Source organism: Eretmochelys imbricata, chromosome 5 (genome assembly GCF_965152235.1).
Source record: "Eretmochelys imbricata isolate rEreImb1 chromosome 5, rEreImb1.hap1, whole genome shotgun sequence".
In the NCBI taxonomy this organism is placed as follows: Eukaryota; Metazoa; Chordata; order Testudines; family Cheloniidae; genus Eretmochelys; species Eretmochelys imbricata.
This window is the reverse complement of record NC_135576.1, coordinates 91,006,331-91,031,365: the sequence shown is the minus strand read 5'-3', so window position 1 is coordinate 91,031,365 and position 25,035 is coordinate 91,006,331.

Sequence of the window (25,035 nt, the reverse complement as noted above, 5' to 3'; positions counted from 1 at the left end):
CAATGCTGTCCAAACTCAAATGTGTTGAATGATATAGAATAACCCAAAGGTGTCTATTACTGTTTCCAGAAAGGAAAAATCCCAGCTCTGATTAGGCCCCCCAATCATTAAGGATTCACACATGAAAATTAAAAAATTTTGTAGTCTTCCTTTTGATCACTGATGAAGCCTATTATATTCACTGGCGTGCCTTCATCAAAACGGTGTTTTCATGCAGATTTGTCAAAACTAAAACTTTTCATGGAAGCATATCAGTATGATGAAGCTGTCATCAGGAAAAGTTCTCAGGTCCAGGATTCAGACTGGTAGCCGTGTTTGTCTGTATCAATAAAAACAATAAGGAGTCCTTGTGGCACCTTACAGACTAACCAATTTATTTGGGCATAAGCTTTTGTGGGCTATAACCCACTTCATCAGATGCATGGAGTGGAAAATACAGTGAGCAGGTATAAATAACATGAAAAGATGGGAGTTGCCTTACCGGAGATTGGGGGGGGTCAGTGCTAATGAGGCCAGTTCAGTTAGGGTGGATGTTGCCCATTCCCAACACTTGACAAGAAGGGATGAAATTTCTAGTCAAAATCAGAGAGAGAGAGAGAGAGAGAGAGAGATCCTGACGGTTAGGGCACTCAGCTGGAATGTGGGAGTGCATGTTCAAGTCTCTGCTCTGCCTGATTGAAAGCAGGTACTTGTAAGTGGGTCTGACCTGTCTCAAGTGCATGCACTAACCACCAGGCTATTCTGGGAGCCCTCTCCTTTTTTGAAAAAAAAAATTCAAAAGGTCTTAGTTTTATTTTGATGCAGAATGGGAAGTTTATTTCAAATTTTGAAAATGTTCACAGGACAGGAGAACCATTTCCTGTCCAGTTCTAGCTCAGATTCTCTGATCCAGATGGATTTCACTCTGTGGAGGACTGGAGGGTTGGGAGCAAATGTAGTTGTAAAGCACTGTTACACTACTCCCACCCCAGCACACACCAGCCCCTAGCTTTAGTTTGAGTGGCATCAAGGTACTGTACAATTGATTAATGCCTCCACTTGAGAAGAAGCAAAAAATTATTAACCCTATTGTTATTCCACTTTACTTCAAGCCATAGGCTGCTTCAGCATGGGTTCATGGTTTTAATTGCACCATCAGAACACACACAGCAACACTCAGGTTTGGCACCCACCATCGATAATGCTGAAAGCGATTCACCTGCCCTGACCAAGCTCAGATTCCACCATTGTTGCTCCTGGCATCATCATACCAGGCCCACCAGACCAAGAGCCCAGAGATAGCAGTGGATAGGTAATACCACTAACCACCAGCCCAGGGGCCGGAGCTCAGAGAGATGTGGGACTGGATTGCCCATAGCGGCATGCAAGGCAGAGCCTCCCTGGCCTACTCCTCTCCCTGGTATAATGCACCAATTGGATCAGGAGGCTATATCTGACCCTGCTTCTAGCCCTAAACTGGTTTTAGATTAACTGTCTCACTGGGCTTGATTATAATCTCACTTACACTGAGGGTTTACATGAGTTTAACTTCAGTGAGGTCAATAGAAAATCTTTGTTAAAATACAACCTAAAAAATAGCTAGACAAAGCGTTTCTTAAATGTTCTGACTTACTTCCTCTCCTACTATAGCCCTTTTTTCCACTCAGGGCCCGTTGTTTTATGCCACACCTTCCCAAACCCCACAATCCTTTTCAGCCACATATTGCAAGAAAAGGCAGGTGGAAATGGGTTGTTGGGGCTTGTGGATGCTGATAGAGCTGTTATGAGAGTTGGTGAGAGTTGCTGGATTGTCAGTCTGGGGGTGCTGGTGGGGTTGCTAGAAGATGGTGAGGAGGGTGCTGAATTAGTGGGTACTACTGGTAGTGGTCCTGGGGCTTTTTAAGTAGTGCTGGATTGGTAAGGTGTGGGGGACTGGCAAGACTGCTGGAAGCAGGGAAGCAGTGCTGGGCCTGGTGGGTTCTGAATAGAAGTACTGGTGGGGTGATACTGGTGGCTGGGTGTGAAAGTTGTGGGGGTTCCTGGGGCCAGGCATGGGGCTGGTGGAGCGTTGCTGGTGAGGGCAACTTCCTTCTGACTGCCTGCAGAGTGCTCAGGTCGGGGGCAGTCCATTTCTGAATCATTGGCACTGATGGTGCCAGGCAAAACTGCTCCAATCATGGGACATTTTTCATTCTTTTAACAATGACAAAATTCAGCCCATCTATTTTTATTTTCAAAGACCCTCAGAGGAGTTTCACTCTTTACCATTAACAAGCTTACTGTTATGGGATACTACCCTAGCTCAAACTTCTTACACACACCAGACAACACCAATACAAGTACTGTGGACTGGCACCTGACTAACAATCTCAGTCTTAAAATCAAAACATTCTGTATTGAGAGCTTCAGAAAGAATCTGTATTGCATGTTATAATATCAAGGGTCTGTTGTCTACTGGTGATATTTAGGTCCCATTCTGAGAGTTTAGGCCCAATGAGCTAGATCTACAAAGAGGACTTAGACTCACCTTTGCAATGCCTAAGGTTTATGTGCCCTGCCACCTAGTGGAATTCACAGCCCTAAGTTAGGAACCAACAAGCCCTATACAATGTAAGGAGTTAGGTGCCTAAGAATGGGATCCACAGAAGCCAGCGCAATAGAAAATGCTGAGGGGTGGGTCCTCACCCTACTCCTCAAAGGAATTTAGGTGCCTAAATCCAGGCTGGAGGGAAGCACCTCCCTCTGTTTGGGATTTACACCCGTGAACCCTCTCCTGAGTGTGGTGACGAAGCCCTTTCTCTCAAAAAACTGAGGAGGAGGAGGTGGTGCCCCCTTCTAGCCATTAGCCTAATGGTTAGAGCACTCCCACAGGATGTGGGAGATCCAGTTACCATACCTGAAGGCTTCCTGTTGCTCTCGAGGGGGGAATCTGCCTGCCTTTTCTGATGAGCCTTTTTCTTTCAGAGAGGAAACTGGGCCACAAGAGGCCTCCCCTCAATATCTGATGCTGCGCCAGGGGAAAATTGGCTCTCTCAGTGGCCTCTGTGACAGATGTAAAAAGAAAAGAAGTACTTGTGGCACCTTAGAGACTAACAAATTTATTTGAGCGTAAGCTTTCGTGAGCTACAGCTCACTTCATCGGATGCATGCAGTGGAAAATAAAGTGGGGAGATTTTATATAGACAGAGAACATGAAACAATGGGTGTTACCATACAGACTGTAACAAGAGTCATCAGGTAAGGTAATAGTTCACCTTACCTGATAACTCTTGTTACAGTCTGTTTGGTAACACCCATTGTTTCATGTTCTCTGTGTATCTAAAATCTCCCCACTTTATTTTCCATTGCATGCATCTGATGAAATGAGCTGTAGCTCACGAAAGCTTACGCTCAAATAAATTTGTTAGTCTCTAAGGTGCCACAAGTACTCTTCTTCTTTTTGTGGATATAGACTAACATGGCTGCTACTCCGAAACCTGTGACAGATGTGTTTATAACAGTCTCACTCATACTCTGAGTCATGCAGTATAAGTAATGGTCAAAGGGACGCTTACTTCAATTCAGCAAAAACAAATTCAGCCAAAAAACCCGGCCTGAATTCCACAGTTTTTTCCATAGCCATGAAAAATCAGTTAACGAGCAGCACAAATCCTGACTGTTATTGTCACATGCAAAGGTGACTTCAGGCTATTGTGGCTGAATCCCGTATGCTCTAGTTCTGTTTCTTGGAAATAGTTGCAATTAGTGGTAGAACACCAGTACCTAAGGAAGCACATATATGTTCTCTCTTCTGCAGTCACAGAGCTATTGATGGGTTTTGCTAGATTATAATAGTATGCTATAAAATGCCGCATTAATCCACAGTTAATAAAAATCTACAAGATCATTGCAATATGTCATAATACCCGTGGCTGTTATCTGATGTGGTGTTCAGATGATTTCTGCTACAGCTATTAGCTAAAAGGGAGGAAAAAAACCTTAACCTCTGTTCCCTGTCCTTGAGCTGCAGAAGGATACAGTCTTGATGTTCCAGAGACTATTTTAAGGTATCCTTGCACTGACGGATCCCAATCTGTGAAAAAAACCAACTCTGCTTCTCCTTCAGCTGAGGTCAGCAAAAAAGGGTGGAGAAGACCACTGTGTTATTCTGAAATATGTATGAAGTGGCTATTGACTAAGTGGATAAATAGCTTGTGAGAGGCGTAGTCCGCAGTGAGAGAGAGAAAAGCAAAACAGAACGTGTTCTGTTCACACTTCATATTTAAATGCCTGCCGTTTTATAGGAACAGAGGAATTAACAGACTGGATCAAACCTGAGGTCCATCTAGTCCGACATCCTATCTCTCACATTCGCTAGTTCTGGATGCTTCAGAGGAAGGTGCACAAAACCCCGCTAAAGGCAGCTGTGGGGTAATCTGTCCCCATTAAAATCTTATTCTAAACTCTAATAGATCATGATTGTCTCAAACCCTGAAATATGAGGTTTTATATCCCTTCCAAAACATCTCTTGTTTCATTAACTATTATAACTGGATACTCTTGTTATACATAGAAACATCCAATCTGTCTTTGAATTTTATTAAATTCTTGCCCTCAAGGACATCTTGTGGCAATGAGTTCCACAGCCTAATTACACTTTGTATGGGAAAATATTTCCTTTTATCAATTCTGAATTTAGCACTTTTTAAGGACATTGAATGTCCACTTGTTCTTGTGTTATGAGACAGGGAGAAGAGAAGTTCCTTATCTACATTCGCTAACCCATTCATTCTTTTATCATGTCCCCTCTTACTTGTCACCTTTATAAAGTACACACTCACAATCTTTTCAATTTATCTTTATATGACTATTTTCCCATGCTCCTAATCATTTTCTTTGCCCTACTCTGAACTCCCTTTACTTCTGCAGTATCCTTTTTGAGATGGGGTGGCCAGTCCTGAGATCATACCAGCTAATCGTATTCAGTAGATGAAAGCTAAGGGTGGAGGAAGTCATTCTGAACCCACTGGAATACTATAGGTATGGAAATTTAACTCAGTTGTGAATGTTATTGGGTTCATGTTCCAATTTAGACAGAAGTCTCTAAATCTCAAATACATCTTTAGTTTGTCCAGTGTACTTATGCAAACTGTATCCCAAAATGCTTTACAGAGATAAATAATACAGTTACAGAATGTAATGACAAATAAGAACAGTGAGAAACTAAAGCCCTAGTCCTACAAAGCTTAATCATGTGCTTAACTTTACTCACATGAGCAGTTCCATTGAGCCCATCCATGTTGATAGGGAAAACAATCTGTTTTCTTCTCAGACAATTTTGCTAATTGGTCCACAAGCAGGAGTCCTTTTTGCTGTCAGGAATCAGTCTTTTGCCTTCTCAAGCTATAATGTGTGCCTTAACAGTGGGTTTGGAGGGGTAGAGCTGAAACAGCTCAAGGGCAAACTGTAGCATTTAGCTAAGTAGGGATCAGAGCAGAGCTGTTTCACCCACTGGGGAGCTCTGGGAGAGATTGTGACACAATTTCTTCCCCAACATCGTGTGTAGGGAGATTGAAGATGATACCACTTGCCCCAAGCAGTGCAGCACAGACAGCTTTGTGGTCAATGTGAAGCCAGAGCCCTGACCTTAGGGCACACTTGAGGAAGCAAGCCCTTGTGCTCACCTGAGAACATGAACTGTAAATATGGCAGGCCCATACACTATCTCCCTGCCACAAACCTATCTAAGGGCCAGGCAGAATCTGGCCCTTTGAGTATTGTTCCTTAGGCTTCATGTGCTGCACATAGCCTTCCTACTGCAGGGAGAACTTGTCAGTGGCAGGAGGCCATGCAGGGAACAGAGGAAAATGTAATAAGTAAAATGGGACAAAAATGGGCTAAATCTCTTCTGTGTTCATGCATGTTCTTGTAATATTGTGAGACTGAAAAGTTGTAGAAAATAGTTCAGCAAACAATAGGAGTAAGAATCACAGGAAAAGACAGGAGCTAGAGAAGAAAGAGCAATAAAAGACACCTGGATCCAGAACTAATGATGGGGTGTGGGGTAGGGAGAAGGCAGGAGAGAAATGTATGTCCAGTTGTCCAATGATAATCAGCCTGAAAAAATTCCTAGTACAAGCAACCATATTTTCCCCTTTAGATACAAAGGGCAATAGAAATACAATCTGCTGTTTGCATAGAAAACGCATCAGTAGAGGAAAGGAAGGCACACATATGGGAACATCTGCTCCACTTGAAAGATAAGCATGCACTGAGGTGGGAGATATGCCTGCACAATAGGCATCAAATTACTACTAGCACAGTAGGGAAGAAAGGAGAAGGAGGAAAGGGAGGAAACAGAAAAGAAAAGAGATTGGGGTCGAGCACAGCTTGAGCACTGAGTAGTGTAGGCTAGAATAATAATGCAGAAGGAAATGTTGTCTTTCATCCTCATGTCTTCCAAATCTTACAAAGAAATATTTCTTTCATAGCTGGTATTCCTAACCTCAAATCAGCAACATTGGGAGCAGTACTGAGCAATTAAAATGAGCAGGAATAATTAGGTAAAAAGAAAAATCTTAAGAAATTATATTATACACACACATACACTTTTGGCACATTGAAGCCAAGCCACTTTAAGTCAATGGGATTTAAGCATAGGCGTAAGTGTTGTCTTGAATCGGCACCCAAGAGAATGCACATATAACTGGCACCACAGCTGAGAATATGACAGAAAAAATTAAAAACTGTGTGAGAGATTATAGAAATACACATGCTGCGTGGGATATATAGACATAAACCACAGCAGATTGATAGGTGTGGCTAATTAAACTACATGGAACGCACTGAGAAACATGGTAAGAGTGATCTTGGTTATGTCTTGATGATATTTTCTTCTTAGCGAATGAGAAGCCATGCCAAAATAAATTAGACAGTTTGAGTTCATCCATTTTTATGTGTGAGTAGAACAGGTCTTTGAGGCATGATTCATTCCCTTGGGGTGTTCCTCAAATGGTGCAGCTATGCATCACTCCTTACACAGGGCAAAGTGCAAAACCACCAACTAGCTCTTAATATCTGTAAAGCGCTCTGAGTTCCTTGAAAAAATGGTGTATAATAGTGCAAAGTGTTGTTATAAATGGCTGCAAAATTTCAATTTAAAATGATGCTATTTTGTAGCTTTAGGTAAAGAACGTGTAGCTGTATTAAATTCTTTTTTCTAGAAAAGATACAAGCATTTGGCCTGACATCCTGTATTCTGAGCCTAAAGGCCAGAGTTATAAGTCCCAGAAAGGTGGAGCTTAATATGGGAATGAGTAACATACGCTGCTGTCATGAGGCGACAATTTGACTTCCTTGAAGTCCTCTACACTTGAGCATTAAGGCCCTGGTCCTGCAAAGGTTCGTGCATGTGCTTAACTTTATGCATGTAAATAGCACCATTGACTTCAAATTACGCACATGTGTATACATTTGCAGAATCAGAGCCTAAAAATAAGGTATGTTGTTGAGTGCTATGTAAAGAGCAGCCAGAGGAAGCCATTTGCAATATACTACAAGTTTTATTGGTTAGTTGGTTGGTTAGTTCTCATGCTGTGTCATCTGAACAACGTAGAGGCCACCAAACATGTTATGTGCCTCCATGATGTTCTGTCCTGAGCTGAATCTGGTGCGCTATGTGGCAGGATGCCTGACACCATCCAGACGTTGTGTTTTAGTCTTCTGGGGTGGGGTGGTGGGGGTGTCTCTTCCATCCCTCTTGGGTCAAAGTTGAAGATGATTCTCACAGGGAAGTTGGTAGGCATTCGGAACAGATAACTATACCCCCTTCAAGAGTGTTGGGTGACCTTTTGAGAGACTGGGACCTGTTTAGTTAGAAAATGGAGCTCTTCATTTGACTTGAATTTGTACCATTTGATGCTTTTAATCATTTGGCAATGCTTCATTTGAATTGTGCACAACTTCTTTTTAATCTTATCAGTGAGGGGCCATGTTTCAGCACCACAACTCAGAAAACTTACCACCAAAGTATTATATATCCTCAGCTTCCTCTCTGTACTTAAGAGTGGAAGAGTGTTTGGTTTGTGAAATGCAGTCTTGATGAAGCACTTCATTAATGATGACAAATTTTATTGGTCCTAAAAAATTGAGGAATTATGCTACATAATCTCAAGAGTCATTTATTGGCACATTGTCTATTAACTAACTATATACATATGTACAAATATAGACCATTCCTGTCACAAAGCAAATAGAAGTTATAAAAAAGTGGAAAACTGCTTTAAAAATCTTCTCCTAACTTTTATTATATAATTTTGCATTTGGAGGTAATTATACAGTAAATTACAACTGTGGCTTTAAAATGAAATATGTTTTGGCTTTGTTAAATCAGACATTTACATCCCTATTTAACAAGCCATAATATTTTACAATTTAAAATTCTCATTTTGATGATTAAAAAAAGTCTAAAAATTGCTCCCTTGACGATAATGGTTGAGTGAGAAATCTATACTGATGACATTAGAACACAGTTGTCAGCCTGGTGTTCATACTACTCCAAAGAGTAATTGGATCTATTGCAGTGATTTATCCTCAAATATTCTTTCATGGTCAGAAATGCTAATCTCTGCACAGAGCATATGAGAAGACTTTTCATAAGCGATTATAGCTGAAGACCATCACACAACCAAAGGAGACAACATTAAACTTCCATAATGGCATCCTCCAGAGTGGAGAAACCTCTCAAGCATGGGCTGGCTTCTGAGTAACCATTTCCCCAAGGCCTGCTTGCATACAGAACTCAGCTTGGCCATTCACATCACATTCCCCCAGTGTCAGCATTGCTGGTTGAATATAGCACGCTGTTTACAGGAATCAGGAAACTTTCTTCTAAAAATTAAATATCCCCAAATAAAATTACATGGAATGAAATTCTGTTACCCTTATTTTGCATAGGGCCTTGCTCCATTATCAGTCCCATTGACTGACATACGAGTGGGAGAATCTGGCCCATAATGACTGTTGTATCAGTCCAGAATTCATGCAGTTACCACAACAACAATGCACTTACACAGCAGGGTCCATAGTGCCCCGTGTCCATGACCACACTATATAGTTTTCTTCCAGACATGTAAGAGCTCCACAGGGTTTTACTGATCTGGTGCAAACAGGTTAATTATGGGTGACTGCCAACCAGTCTGTGGCTGGACAGTATCCACTCCTGACCTGAAGTCCGATTTTCAGAGCTCAAAGCACGGGGACTTTGTCTCTGATGTGGGCAAGATGATCAAGAAAGAGCCAGCTGGTGGTGGCCAATGATTACTTCAGCCCTCTCATGGCCAGTTCTCAATGATACATCCCTATTACCAATAAAGCCAAAGCATCTTAGACACAGTGAAATGGCCTCCAGCCTTCATGTGTACCATTTAATTTTGATGACAGTCACAGTGACAGGCATAAAAGAAATTCAGAATTTGAAGTTTGTTTACCATGCTCCCATGCTATTATGATATATTCACAGAGAGCACCCAAATTGCTTAACAACAGGGTGTGTTGTGCCTGCATAGTTGGTGCGTGACCTTTCCCATCACTAGTATGACACACATGAGGTCATGGCAGTTTCTGAGTGGAGGTGGCTGGGGATCTTTAAACAGAAAAGCAATCTTACTTTATGAATGATGAAAGGCATTAACAACAGGCCATGTAATGGGACAAAGGCAGGTGAACTTACATTCATCAAAAACATTTTAAATGGGTAAAAGCACCTGTTCCCATCCCCTACTACCACTAAGAAAGTAGCAAATGGCATAAACTACAATGCAAATAGGTCAGTCACTGTCTGTCTCCATTCTCTCCTTATAAGCATGCAGCAATTCTCCAAATATTTCTGGAATGTAATGTATCTACCCTATACACACCCTCATCATATATCATTTGAAAACGTATTTTATGCATGTTTAGTTGAGGTATGCTGTGAATCTGTCAATGACGCTGTAAGCCTGTAGGCAAGATGAAACAATAGTGCCCAAAATTTCAGTTTTGCACAGTTCCAGAAATACTACAAGCCTATGACTACAGTTTTTGCTATGCAGTATTGTTGGTGCCATGTTGGTGCCAGGATATTAGAGACACAAGTTGGGGGAGGTAATATCTTTTATTGGACCAGCTTCTATTGGTGAGGGAGACATGCTTTTGCGTTTACACAGAGCTGAAGAACAGCTCAGTGTAAGCTCAAAAGCTTGTCTCTCTTACCAACAGATATTAATCCAATAAAAGATATTTCTTCACTCACCTTGTCTCTTTACAGTTTTACTGTTTAAGTTAATTTCAATACCTTATCATGGTGGTTATTAGTCAAAGCTACCAAACAACAATGTATTAAAAGATTTGTATTGGTTTTACCAGGGCAAGTATTTCTTTTCTTTTTTTTTTTTTCTTCTTCAGAAATGATGAGGCTGTTTAGCATGTGGCAAAAATGGGGAATATCAGCATTTTGAAATATACCAACATGAAGTGTTTTCACATCATGTTCTTAATTGTCAAAGTATCTCTCAAGTGATTATAATAGTGTTCTGTATTTTCAGTTGAAATTTGCTGACCCGATCAGTCTCTCTCTGAAAGTTGTGCATCAGGAGCAGTAGATTGTAAGCCAATAGTTTGTACTGCATAGTGTGTAGATGTAAATGTACATGAATTCCTAATGTAATGCTTCTCCATTTGTAAGCTTTTGTACCTACACTTTCATTTAATCTTCTTCATAAAAGGTTTTAAATTGTAATTGCCTGTGGATGCAGAACGAGATTTTGAACTATACTAGCAAGTAGCTTTTTAATTCAGTGACACTTGTGCACAAGTCACTATTCGTGTTAGAGATGACACTCGTGTTAGAGATGACAACTGCATCATATTATGAATATGCAAAAGCTATGAGAGAAAGAACTGGCCTAACAAGAAGTAGTGGAGACAAAGTCCACAAACAAATCCTTGTCTCTGCACTAAAGAGGAATGACAAACATGTTACAGCTCTTACCAACCATGTCATCAATACTATGACAAACCCATTGGACCCTGAATCACATCCAGAGGTGATTATCACCATATCTACCAGCCTGCATGCAACTACTGAAAACAGCAGATGTTGGTGAAGAACAAATGGAGAGATTTGTGAGAAGTGCATTTGATTCTGATGGGATGTATAGCTTCTTCAGTCCAGTCAAGAAATCTGGCATCAAAACGTGTGCTGACATGGCCACAACCAAATTTAAGTCTCGCAAGTGAGGAACAATCACAGCAGCTAAATTGTTTTCTGGAGAGCTCTGTCCTTAGCAAGATGCAGAAACGATGTTTCAATGGCAACTGTTCTTAGTCACTGACTAGAACCTGTGCCTATGTCCCTCTGTCTAAGCTGATGGAACAATGAGAAGAACAGACAAAACTGAATTCGGGCATCAATTGGAACCTCAAGCTGAAAGAATCCATGAGCTAAGAGCATACAACAAAGAAATCACAGTGTATATCAGACATGTCCTGGCTGTCATAGAAATGATGGCCAGAGACAAATTCCACACATTCGATGAATTGGCTGCTGAGTACTTGAGGCAGTTCCTAAAAGGATTTGAGAAAATTAATTCTGTAATCAAAGTCTTTGACAGATATGGCAACAGTAATTCTGAAAACTGCAGAAAGACAGCCTGGGACAGGATGTTAGTTTGGATTCAAGAAATCTCAGGTGATTGGTAGGTACCTTGTGCCTCCCCAGAAAAAGTTTCTAAATGTGGCATCCAACAAGAAGTCACTTGTCTAATTTCTCTTTGAATATATGGTTCAAAATGCACCTGTGCACCAGCACAAAAAGTACTTCTTGCTGGAGGCTTTTCCAGTGGTGAAGTAGCAAAGTCCATCAGCAGTAGAGGTGTTGAAGAAACCCGAGAGTTGTATAGTACTCAAGAGGAAACAAACACACGAATGTTTCTGCATACTGGATGTGCCAATATGGCTTTTGGGTCTCTTCGTGTCAAAGGAACCATAGTTTGAGGTCACCTGATACAGATGTTTTGGTCCTTGCTGTTCATTACTTTCCAAACACAGATCACACAAATAACATGGGTTGAAACAGGCACCATTAGCAGCACGACTGACAAGCGTTGCTTCATATATGTGCATGCAAATTGTGATGCACTCGCTCCTGAATTCTGCAACATACTTTCTTCTGAACACTCATTAACAGGATGTGACTCTTTGTCAGTTCTATTTGGTATTGGGCAAAAAAATCTGTTTAATGTTGTTGTCAAAACAAAGGGAGCTCACTGCTTCAGAAATCTTGCCAAATTGGGAGATAGTGATAGACAAGCCGCAATTTCTGCAGCAAGGAAGTTGGAAGCAGTGCTATATGACTACAGCAAGAAAAAAAGGAGACCCACAGAGACCTGAATTGCTTGTGCCTCAATCTAGAGCTATCAAAAAGAACAAGTCGCTGGCCAAACTCCCACCAGTTTTGAAGAGCATGACAAAAGAACATCTTTGTAAACAAAGATTTGGATGGCTTTGCACATAGGGAATCTAGATATAGGATCACCATTGCAACATGGGTGCAAAAATGTAGATTATGAACTACTTCCTGTATTCTTCCAGGGCCTAATGGCATCTGAGCTTCTACAAGACCTTATCTGTGTCTGTACCAGCATAAGCAACTGTGTCTAAATTCAGAACACTCTTCCCTGCACAGAACTGTGTGCATGCCAAGGCAATGAAGACTGTGGTAACCCATGCACTCTCAACCGGGATCAAAATGATGAACAAGATGATGATAATGATGACAACAAATGTCAACAGTGCTATTGCTTTTAGATGATACCTATATAAATTTATTATTAGATTTTGTTTTACCCTCTACGTTGTTGTTGTGATGCCTTTGAGATCACAAAGAAATCCAATTTTATATCTTGAAATAATACATAGTCATTGAACTAACAGAAATGAATGCAGATATTTCAAAGTGGTCATTTTAACATGTTGATTGTATCATTGTTATTCCTGTTTCTATGTTAATGACACCACTTGACAGCTCCACCTTGTATCTTTTAAAGTACACATAATAATCTTTCAAATGGTGTGTGATGTGCATGTGTGGAGAGGGTACTTTCAGTCGACCAAGTCTGTGATATCTACTACTTGCCTACTAACCCCTTACTCCACAAGTTAGAATACACTGCATCTCCACATTGTACATTCTTTCAGAGGGAGAGGTAGAAGAGTGAAATCCTAGTTCATGAAAAATGCTGTAGTTATCCCTACATGGTTCCTTTCCCCTTGAATCGAGAGTATTATGAAAATATGTGTAGGTTAGACATATACAATAGTTAGAGAGACAAGGTGGGTGAGGTAATATTTTTTATTGGGCCATCTTTTGCTGGAGAACAAGACAAGCTTTTGAGCTACACCAGTGGTTCTCAAACTTTTTGTATTGGTGACCTCTTTCGAACACCAAGCCTCTGAATGCGACCTTAGAAATTAAAAACCCATTTTTGATATTTAACACTATGTTAAATACTAAATTTAAACCCTATTGCTTAAAAATAATTTACCTTTTCTCACTGCTTTTAAATTAAGACTAAAACACATTTATATCGAATTAAATATAAGTGGAAAAGTTATTTTTAAGTAGAATTTATTTTAATACTTGACAGCAATTAATGACCTGAAGCAGCCAAAAATCTGAGATGGATGATGCTGTTTATTTGACACGAGGTTTTATTCCTGGTGTTGTTTTAGAAAGGGCAAATCTGATGTCATCCTTCACATCAAGCCGGTTTCTAGATTTCATCTTTATTGTGAGACAGCTGGAGAATCCACTCTCGCATTCGTAGGTAGTGGGAAATGGCAGAAAGACTCTCAGGGCCATTTCAGACACCAGTGGGTATTCACTTGCAACTGAGCACCAGAACTGGTTTGGAGGCAGCTGTGTGAATTTTGCTTTCACTTCATCATCATTGACCTGTCGACAAACTGTTCCTGTGTGTGAATATTGTCAGTAGGTAACTGCTCATCTGTCACACTGAAAGGGTTCTTCACCAGGGAACAAAGTGCTTCTGGTAGAGCTGGGAAGTAGTGTGAGAACTCTTCCTGAAGGGCTCTCAAATGTTCACTGATCGCTGACTTGAGAGCACTATCAATGTTAACTTCCTCCTCCTCACAGGAAAGTGTCGGGAAACATGCCACATCTGTCTGTGTCCAGCTTCCTGCACCACAGATCCAACTTCATCTGGAAGGCTTTGATTTTATTAGTCAGGTCTATTAATGTTGAATGTTTTCCCTGAAGTGACAGATTGAGATAATTAAGGCTACCAAAGATATCAACTAGGTATGCCAAGCGGAGAAGCCATTTCTTGTCACTGAACATTTTGTTCAGCTCGTGTTTCTGTTTTCATAGGAAAACCTCTGCCATCTCTTCACAAAGCATAAAAATGCACTTTAATGTGCACAGAATCATAGAATCATAAAATATCAGGGTTGGAAGGGACCTCAGGAGGTCATCTAGTCCAACCCCCTGCTCAAAGCAGGACCAATCCCCAATTAAATCATCCCAGCCAGGACTTTGTCAAGCCTGACCTTAAAAACTTCTAAGGAAGGAGATTCTACCACCTCCCTAGGTAACACATTCCAGTGTTTCACCACCCTCCTAGTGAAAAAGTTTTTCCTAATATCCAACCTAAACCTCCCCCACTGCAACTTGAGACCATTACTCCTTGTCCTGTCCTCTTCCACCACTGAGAATAGTCTAGAACCATCCTCTCTGGAACCACCTCTCAGGTAGTTGAAAGCAGCTATCAAATCCCCCCTCATTCTTCTCTTCTGCAGACTAAACAATCCCAGTTCCCTCAGTCTCTCCTCATAAGTCATGTGTTCCAGACCCCTAATAATTTTTGTTGCCCTTCGCTGGACTCTCTCCAATTTATTCACATCCTTCTTGTAGTGTGGGGCCCAAAACTGGACACAGTACTCCAGATGAGGCCTCACCAATGTCGAATAGAGGGGAACGATCACGTCCCTCGATCTGCTCGCTGTGCCCCTACTTATACATCCCAAAATGCCATTGGCCTTCTTGGCAACAAGGGCACACTGCTGACTCATATCCAGCTTCTCGTCCACTGTCACCCCAGGTCCTTTTCCGCAGAACTGCTGCCTAGCCATTCTGTCCCTAGTCTGTAGCTGTGCATTGGGTTCTTCCGTCCTAAGTGCAGGACCCTGCACTTATCCTTATTGAACCTCATCAGATTTCTTTTGGCCCAATCCTCCAATTTGTCTAGGTCCCTCTGTATCCTATCCCTGCCTTCCAGCGTATCTACCACTCCTCCCAGTTTAGTATCATCCGCAAATTTGCTGAGAGTGCAATCCACACCATCCTCCAGATCATTTATGAAGATATTGAACAAAACCGGCCCCAGGACCGACCCCTGGGGCACTCCACTTGACACCGGCTGCCAACTAGACATGGAGCCATTGATCACTACCTGTTGAGCCCAACAATCTAGCCAACTTTCTACCCACCTTATAGTGCATTCATCCAGCCCATACTTCTTTAACTTGCTGACAAGACTTGCATCCCCTAGAAAGCCATCGGACTTGAGTGTGGAAAAGCAGAACTTCATATTCACCACCCATTTCATTGCAGAGCTCTCAAAAGAGATGACTATTCAGAGCATGAGCTCTAATGTAGTTCACTGCTCGTATAACAACATCCACCACAGCATTAAGGCATATTGGCAATATCTTTGCAGCTAGGACTTGACGACGGATTCCACAATGAGTGACAGTCACATTAGGTGAGACACACTTTACCTTCTGCTGAAAACCAGACCATGCACCCATCATTGCTGGAGCACCACTGGTACAGATACCACAAAGATTTTTCCATTCAATGCCATTGCTTTCGAAAAAAGGCATTCACCTTATTGAAAATGGCCTGTGCTGTTGTGGTTGTTTCAATTTGTTCACAGAATAAGAACTCCTCCTTAACATTCCCGTCATTAACATACCGTATGAATGCTATCTGGTGTGCGCAGTGAGTAACATGAGTCGTTTCATCAAGTTGCAGGCTGAACATACTGAAAGCAGAATGTTTAATTTCATACACAACTTGTTTTTTGATATCTTCAGACATCTCACATATTCTGCGTTTCACGGTATCATTAGACATGGAGAGCATATTCAGTTTTTTGGCAGTATCCTTGCCAACCATAAGTGCCACAATCTCTTTGCCTGCTGGCAGAATAAGCTCCTCACCTACTGTACGTGGCGCTTTGGTACAGGCAGTTCGTAGTGACACAACATAAGAGGCCTCCAGAGCTGAGGACATTTGCTGTCGGAAACTTCCATCAGCACCAGGCCTGGCTGCCTTTGTTGCTTCTTCTCTGCGTTTGAAAAAATCCACGTTTCGATTTTTAAGCTCAGGATGTTGAGTTTCAGGATGTCGCTGCAGTTTGCATGGTTTCATTGATTCAGCAGACAAAACTTCACAGCCAATGACACATTGCATTTTTTCAGTACCCGAGGTGATGATACTGGTAAAACCAAGTTTAATGTAAGACTCGAGATACTTTAGTTTTTTAGCGGTTTTAGCAGTACAGGTGGCCCTTATTTTCAGGAGAAAGTTTGCACTTGTGTGTATGACTGTTAATTAATAAAGTACTTGTTCAGCTGCGAATCAAGCCCTCTAATGTAGTCTCAGTACCAGGGCCAGCCATAGGAAAAATGGCGCCCTTTCTTTGGAGGTAGAGTAGCGCTGGAGGTGGAGTGGAGTTGGGGCTGGAGCTAGGCTGGAGGAGCTTGGGGCTCTGAGGTCGGCACATGGTGATGATGGTGGTTCACAACCAAGCACCTGGCTGGCGGGGCTCGGGGCTGACAACCCTGTGTGTGGCAGGGCTGGGGGTTAGCAACCTTGTGCCCGGCGGAGCGCCCGGCTGATAACCCTCAGTATGGCCGGGCTCCACCTGACAACCCCAGTACAGGGGTCGGGGCTCACAGCGTCCTGGGTGCCCCAGCTCAGGGCTCACAGCCCCTCTCCTGGTTGGGGTCAGGACTCACAACCCAGCGTGGTGGTCGGACTCAGGGATCACAGCCCCACACCTGCCCGAAGCGCGCAGCCCTGCTCCTGGCCAGGGTTGGGGTCTGGGCTTGCAGCCCCATGGGGGGATCAGAGTCAGGGCTCACAGCCCCATGTGGAGGTCGGAGTCGGGGCTCACTGCCCCGCACCTGGCTGGGGCTCACAGCCTCACTCCTAGCCAGGGTCGGGATCAGAGCTCGCAGCCATGCTTCCCTGTCAGGGTTAGGGCTCACAGCCGTGTGCCGGGGTTGGGGCTCGCAGCCCAACGTCGGGGTTGGGGCTTGCAGTCTGGTACAGGGGTTGGGGCTCAGAGCCCGGCACTGGGGTCGGGGCTTACAGCCACGTGTCCCTGTCGGGGTCGGGGCTCACAGCCTCACACCGGGGTTGGGGCTTGAAGCCACACATCCCTGTCGAGGTTGGGGCTCACAGCCCGGAGTCGGGGATCGCAGATGCGCACTGGGGTCAGGGCTTGCAGCCACTGGTCCCGGTCGGGGCTCACAGCCCAGCGCAGAGGTCAGGGTCGGGACTCGCAGCCGCGCGCCGGGGTCAGGGCTCACAGCTCAAAGCCGCGTGCCCAGGTCAGGGCTTATAGCCCCGCAGCTCCACACAGGGGTTGGGGCTCACAGCCATGTGTCGCGGTCAGGGCTCACAGCCCGGCGCAGGGGTGGGGGCTCGCAACTTGCAGTGTATGGGGTCGGAACTCACAACCCCCCACATAACTAGGTCATGACCCCCCGAGGGTTCACGGTTGAGAACCAACACAGCTCTTCTTCACGTTTGGGAAAGGTATTCAGAGTGTCACTGCTAAATACAGGGTAGAACAGATTGTTTGGCATAAGTAGGTAACACATATTCTAAGGGACCATTCAAGGTGAAGTGGCCCATTAACACCTCTGCAATCATAGGAGAAAAAAGGGGGGAGGGAAGGCCAGTGGGTTACAGATTGTCGTAATTACCCTTCTGATTATATTACTGTTGCCATTTCTGCCTCCAACCATGTCACTAGACCAGAGGTCCCCAAACTGTGGGGTGCACCCCTCTAGGGGGGCATGAAGGAACATTTGGAGGGCATGGCTGGGGCCTGGGCCAGCCCCCTCAGAGGGTGGGGAGGAAGCATCACCCAGCTCTGCTCCTGGCCCCAGCTCCCCAGGCCAGGCGCTCCTGCTGCTGGCCCTGCACATGGGGTCCCAGCTGCCAGACTCGGCACCTGGCCGAGGCGCCACTCCTGGCTCTGCCCCCCACCCCCAACTGTGGCCCCAGCCTTGGCCCCCTTACCCCTGCCCACATACCCCCCTCAGACAGGTGTAAGGGCGGGGGGTGGCAAGGTACCATGTTTGAGGACTAGTGCACTGGACTATAGCTCTGTGCCTGTGCAGAAGGGAGGTGGTTGGTGTCAAAGCCAAATCTGAAGCCAAGTTCCAGTGTGTGTAGAGGGAGAACAGGTTGCTGTGCCTTTTCCTGACCAGTGACTATGTCAGGAATAGTAGTTAGTATTATTATTAGATGTTATTTTCTTGATGGGGGCTTTCCATAGTAATTTCATTCTTTCTCTCTCTCTCTTGCTCACACACACACACACAAAGAAAAAAATCTCCCTTCATACAATCGTTAAGCTCCTGTAATTTAGCTGCAATTAAATTCAGTGGGAGCACACAAAAGATCAATAACCGGAGATGACTGCTCCAGGGCTAACTAATGAAAGGTCTCAGGGAGGTAAGATAACCTTAAAGTCTGCCCAGAGCTATCCCAGAAGCACCCTTTAGGTGATAGCTGCAATTTCAGTAGTTACTGAGTGGTTATATAATTGTGGAAAGGACTTGTAGACAAGGCGCTCCCTTGGATAATTTAGTGCCTGCCACATACATTGCCTACTATTAACACTTACTATGCCTAGGAATGAAGTTATGAAGGCTGCGATGGAGTTGGGTTTACATGCCATTCGATCTCTTTCTAAAACACAGAACAGAGCAAATGGTATCAGGAAGAAAGGATGGGCTTTGGAAACGAACGAGAAAATCAACAGGAATCCAATGTGGTGGTAAATGATTCTGTGAAAGTAAACATGGTGAAAAGTGAGTCCTTTCAGATGTTCCATTCATTGTAGCAACATCATAAAGAGGAGATCAATTCAGCTATTTCATTTTGCATGTGCTTGAAGTGGAGTGGGATTCTGTAGTAAATTGTGTTCTCAGACTGTGCTGAGTGCAGAGCAATTCCACACTGTCAGCCCTTGTTAGAAGAATTAGACTCATGCATCTGAAGAAGTAGTTTTTTACCCACAAAAGCTTATACCCAAATAAATCTGTTTGTCTTTAAGGTGCCACCAGACTCCTTGTTGTTTTTGTGGATACAGACTAACATGGCTACCCCCTGATGCCAGATTCCAAGGGTATGCCTACACTGCAATTAAACACCTGCGGCTGGCCCATGTCAGCTGTCATGGGCTCATGGAGCTCAGGCTATGGAATTGTAAAATTGCATGTGGGTTTGGGCTGGAGGAGTCAGGCTCTGGGATCCTCCCCTCTCATGGGGTCCCAGAGCTCAGGCTCCAGCCTAAACCTAAAAGTCTATCCTGTGATTTTATAGCCCAGCAGTCTGAGCCCCATGAGCCGGAGTCAGATGACCAGGCCAGCTGCGGGTCTTTTATTGAAGTCTAGACATACCCTTAGGATGTCTACACTGCAATGTTAGCCCAGGGTTCGAACTCAGGCTCAAGCCTAACCCACATTTTGTCTACACATCCAAGGCTCGGACCCAGGGTCCCAGGACTCCATAGCAGTGGAGGGTCTGAGACCGAGTCAAGCCAAGACACAAGGTTCAAGCCTTAGGTCCTGTGCAGTGTAGATTCAGTTCCACTGGACTCATGCTCTGGGAGGCCGCCAAAAGTATTCCACGACCCCCTGGGCTGACTTTGTCCTCTGGACAGTCAAGTTTTCCCACACTGCACCACTCTCTTTTTTGGGGAGAGTGCTTGGATGTCTGGGAGATCGGTGGTTGGACTTGAGCCCCCATGATGCAGTGCAGATGCTGGAGCCCCAAGTTGAGCACCCCCTCCCCAGTCATGGTGTTACTAATGAGTGTAGATGCTCAAGCACTAGGTTAACAAACCCAGGGCCTGTTAACTCAAATTCTACTAACCCTTGGCTTACCTTACAGTCTAGACATATCCTAACCCAGCACAGCCTGGATGAGTCTTTCATTCTTCAATCTCTCCCTCATGCTGCCACCGTCCCTCTGAACCTACTATCATCCAAACCAATCACCGTGGCTTTTAAAATACACAACAAAGCTTAGAGGGAACGTCACACTAGTATTGCTCTCACTTCCGTTTTGGTCTCTAATGGAGACCTGGCAAAAAACTCTAGTGCTGTATAGACCTACCCTAGCGTCTTACAACTTGCTGGACATGACTACAAAGTTTGTCATGTATGTACAAAGTACATACCAGCAAAGCGGGAAGGAAAAGGAGCAGGACTGAAAAAAAAATTTAAAAACCTTTTGTCTATGGCTACTGAGTTGTACTCTGTGTCTCTCATAGTCTGAGCCCCTATATAATGGATGGGAGAGATACTATGGTGATAGCAGGATGGTGTAATTCCCATTATGATGTGGCCATGATGTCATCTCTACTGTCAACCACACTTTTGGGCTTGGTGAATTTCTACTGAGGTCTTTTCCAGTAACAGTAAGCCACTATGCTCACCCCAAAAGGTCCCAATATTACTAATAAATGCCTACTAATACTTTTGTGATAGTATCTAGAAGCCACAATCAAGGATCAAGGTCTCATTGTGCTAGGCACTGTACCCACATGTCATTTTTTAAAAAAGTTGCTGCCCTAGAAAAGCTTACAGTCTTACACTACAATAGCAGACAATAGATGGCGGGGGGTGGAGGGGGGGCGGGCAGCCAGCTAACAGTGGAACAATCATGTTTAGTACCATAAACCTTGGTCCTGGTTCTCAATACTCTCTGGTTCTGTTACATGGTATTTCAAAAGTGACAGACCCACAACACAGGAATGACAGTAAAAAAACCAGACCCAAGGTCCATGTAGTCCAATATCCTGTCTGTGACAGTGGCCAGAGGAAGACTGAAGAAGCTGTGTAGTGGGCAACTATGGACTAACCTGTTCATAGGGGAAGTTTCATTGTAAGCCCATCAGACAGTGTTTGACCTATGCCATGAAGTATGAGGGTTTACAGCCCTTTTCAATGTTTTTTGTTTCCTTGTTCGTGTATTATGAGAAAGCAAACAGGATCATCTGCTTTACTTTCTTGCTGCCATTCATTATTTTATATAAATCTATCATGAACCCTTGGTGTACAGTACATGATCACACTGTTTTAACCATGTCAGTGGACTACTGTGTTGCAATTGGGTCCCTGAATATGGGCTTTATTACAGTGTAGATATGACCACATTGAAAATGTTCCAACCAGCTTCTAGTAAGTCCTCAGGTTCTCCTCCACATCTCCAGCTGTAGACTAATGAAACACAAATACAGCATAGAACATCAGTTGCAACAAGGTATAACTTCTTTTATTTTATGATGTTCTAGCCTAGTGGTGGGCAACCTGCCCCCATCAGGGTAATTGACTGTCCGCAGGCACAGACCCCCGCAGCTCCCAGTGGCCGCAGTTTGCCATTCCTGGCCAATGGGAGCTGCGGGAAGTGGCAGACCACAGAGATGTATGCTGACCACTGCTTCCCACAGCTCCTATTGGCTGGGAACAGAGAACTGCGGCCACTGGGAGCTGTGAGGGGCTGTGCCTGTGGATGGTCAACGTCAGCAAAATGTCTCACAACCCGCAATCAGATTACCCTGATGGGTTGCATGTGACCCGCAGGCCGCAAGTTGCCCACCACTGTTCTAGCCAATAGGTAGGCTGTAGTCCACAGATTAGTCCATATATATTCTAAAACAGGGTGGGCAAACTTTTTGGCCCGAGGTGGGGAAATTGCATGCAGGGCCATGAATGTAGGGCTGGGGCAGGGATGCGGGAGGGAGTGCGGGGTGTGATGTGCAGGAAGGGGCTCAGGGCAAAGGGTTGGGGTGCAGGAGGGGTGCGTGTGTACGAGGGGGCTCAGGTCAGGGGGCTGGGGTGTAGGAGGGGTGCGGCAGGGGGCTCAGGGCGGGGGTTGAGGTGCAGGAGTAGTGCGGGGTGTGGAAGGGGGTTGGGGTGCAAGAGCGGTTCAGCAGGGGTTTGGGGTGCAGGAGGGGCTCAGGGTGTGAGGTCTGGCCCAGTGCCACTTACTTGGAGTGGCTCCGGGGTGGCAGCAGCACACAGTGGGGCTAAGGCAGGCTCCCTGCCTGCCCTGACCCCTCACCGCGCAGCTCCTAGAAGAGGCCGGCACCACATCCCTGCGGTCCCTGGCAGCAGGGGGGGTCCAGAGGGCTCCGCGTGCTGCCCTCACCTGCGGGTACCTCCCCCGAAGCTCGCATTGGCCATGGTTCCCCATTCCTGGCCAATGGGAGCTGTGGAGGGTGGTGCCTGCAGGCAAGGGCAGCACGCAGAGCCCTCGGCCCCCCACCCCCAGGGGCCGCAGGGATGTGGTGCCGGCCACTTCCGGGAGCGACGCGGGGCCTGTGGCACCACAGGGGTGGCAATCCCACGGGCCAGATCCAAAGACCTGAGGGCCCGGATCCGGCCCGCGGGCCATGGTTTGCCCACCCCTGTTCTAAGATAACTAATCCATGTGCGATACTCAGTGATAATTTAACCTTTTAATTCCATCCTGTGCAAATGTAATGCCAACAGACCTTGCTCATCAGTGGGCGGGTTCGAACTGGGGACCTCTGAAGCTTAGTGCATGAGCCTCTACAGTAGGGGTTCTCAAACTGGGGATCAGGACCCCTCAGGGGGTTGTGAGCTTATTACGTGGGGGGGGGGGTCGCAAGCTGTCAGCCTCCACCCCAAACCCCACTTTGCCTCCAGCATTTATAATGGTGTTAAATATATAAAAAATGTTTTTAATTTATCGGGGGGGGAGTCACACTCAGAGGCTTACTATGTGAAAGGGGTCACCAATACAAAAGTTTGAGAACCACTGCTCTACAGCATGAGCTAAAAGCCAACTGGCTGTTAGCTAAGCCTGTGGAGCAGACTCATTAATTGCTCTCTACGTGGTCTTGGTGCCACTAGATGGGACAGAATACCACACCCAAAAGGTGTGTGGGTTATACAAAGACTATATCCAACAGACTTAAGGAAGGAAAATGTCCTTTTAAAAGATATGTTTTGAGCAAAACCATTGGACATAGGACTTAAGTTGCAATTAATGATGACCATGAGTAGCTACAGGCTGTTTAAAAATATAAGTGAATACATACCTGTTTTATTTGCACTGTGGGGGAGAGGGTGTAGTGAGGGGGCAAGATTTCTCATTCCCTGAAGTTTTCTTCCACCAGCTCTGTCTCAGAAAAATCACTTCAGCAGACACTTATCTTGGAAGACAGGGGCATTTCTATATCCCTTCCCAACCTCATGCGATTTTCCCCTCTCACTGCAGGACACCTCAAGTGGGCATAGAGGAACCCCACCTTTACAGATGGTACTTCCTGCCCTCTGCTGACTTAGGGTGACCAGACAGCAAGTGTGAAAAATTGGGACAGGGAGTGGGAGGTAATAGGAGTCTATATAAGAAAAAGACCCAAAAATCAGGACTATCCCTGTAAAATTGGGACATCTGGTCACTCAGTGCTGACTGCAGAGACATGAGGCAGAAGGGCACAGGAGATAGAGAGGAGCAGAAGTGGTCAGCTGCCCGAACTCTGTTGCTGAGGCTGATCCTAGGGATGCCCCGTGACACCATCAGATTGAGGGGAATCCCCAGTGCAAAAAGGGGAACCATCAGGAAACAAGGAAGTAAAGTATGTGAGGGTGGGATTCAGGAGATTCTCAGAAGCTGGTCTGGGACTGGAGAAATTGGGAGATGCTAGGCTGGGGGGGAAAGAAGAAGGATCTGAGTTTTAGATTCCTGCCTGAGCGTGCTTGGGGGATGTTTTATGCTTGGAGTGAAACAAACAAAGCTTTGGGGGAGCTGGATGGGGAATAGGGCAGTGGCTTAAAGATCCCAAATCCCTGCAGTAGAGAGTTTCCCTATTATCACTCCATCTTTTAAATGTGGCAACACCAGCATAAAATGTGTTTTTTTCACATGCATTGGTGACATTGACAGAGAGAATGCTGACAAGAACAATGGGATGTGAAATGTAATGAACACTGACATAAACTCATGCTGGTGGCAGCATAAATGTCACTACTCCCATAAATACCCTAAATTGATATAAACAGTTCCAACACAGTGCTAGCAAGGACAACATTAATAGTATCATTGACGTAATGGATGGGCACAAAAACCCATCCACCATTACAAAAAATATGACGGTATGAATAGAGATGTCCGTATACTTACAACCAGGAAAATGTAAATGCTATTGATCTCTTTGTGTTTTTACTTTTGTAGGATGGACTAACCACATTGGCTCTCCTAATGGAAATGTAGTGGGAGAATGCCTGGAGATTCTGGCTAAGAACATTCATCACAATATGTCATAATCAGCAAGTAATGCAAACCAAAAGCCCCATTCAACTGGAAATGCCATGGCCCAGATTGTATGCCATTACATTGCTTTTTAATGTGGCATCTGTAAAAACAATTAGCTTTAATAAGCTCAACAGTCTTTGCCAAAGTAAAGCCAGGCTAAAACTTTGTTTAAGCAGTAACGGGCTTTTCCTTTGGCACCAGGAAGAAACATTAGAATTTAAAATGCCACAAATCAATGGATCAGTGGTATGCAAATAGAAGGCTGTTTTAAAGCTGCCTCCTTTCACATCAGGCCACTACAGCCGCTCTCATGATGCTATCATTGTTGGGCATCACCCTGGGCTTTAGTGCTGCCTCATTCATCTTCAATACGCTCACTTGGGGGGAAAGAGGAGACACAAAATGGGGCGTGGCAGCTAGGGTGG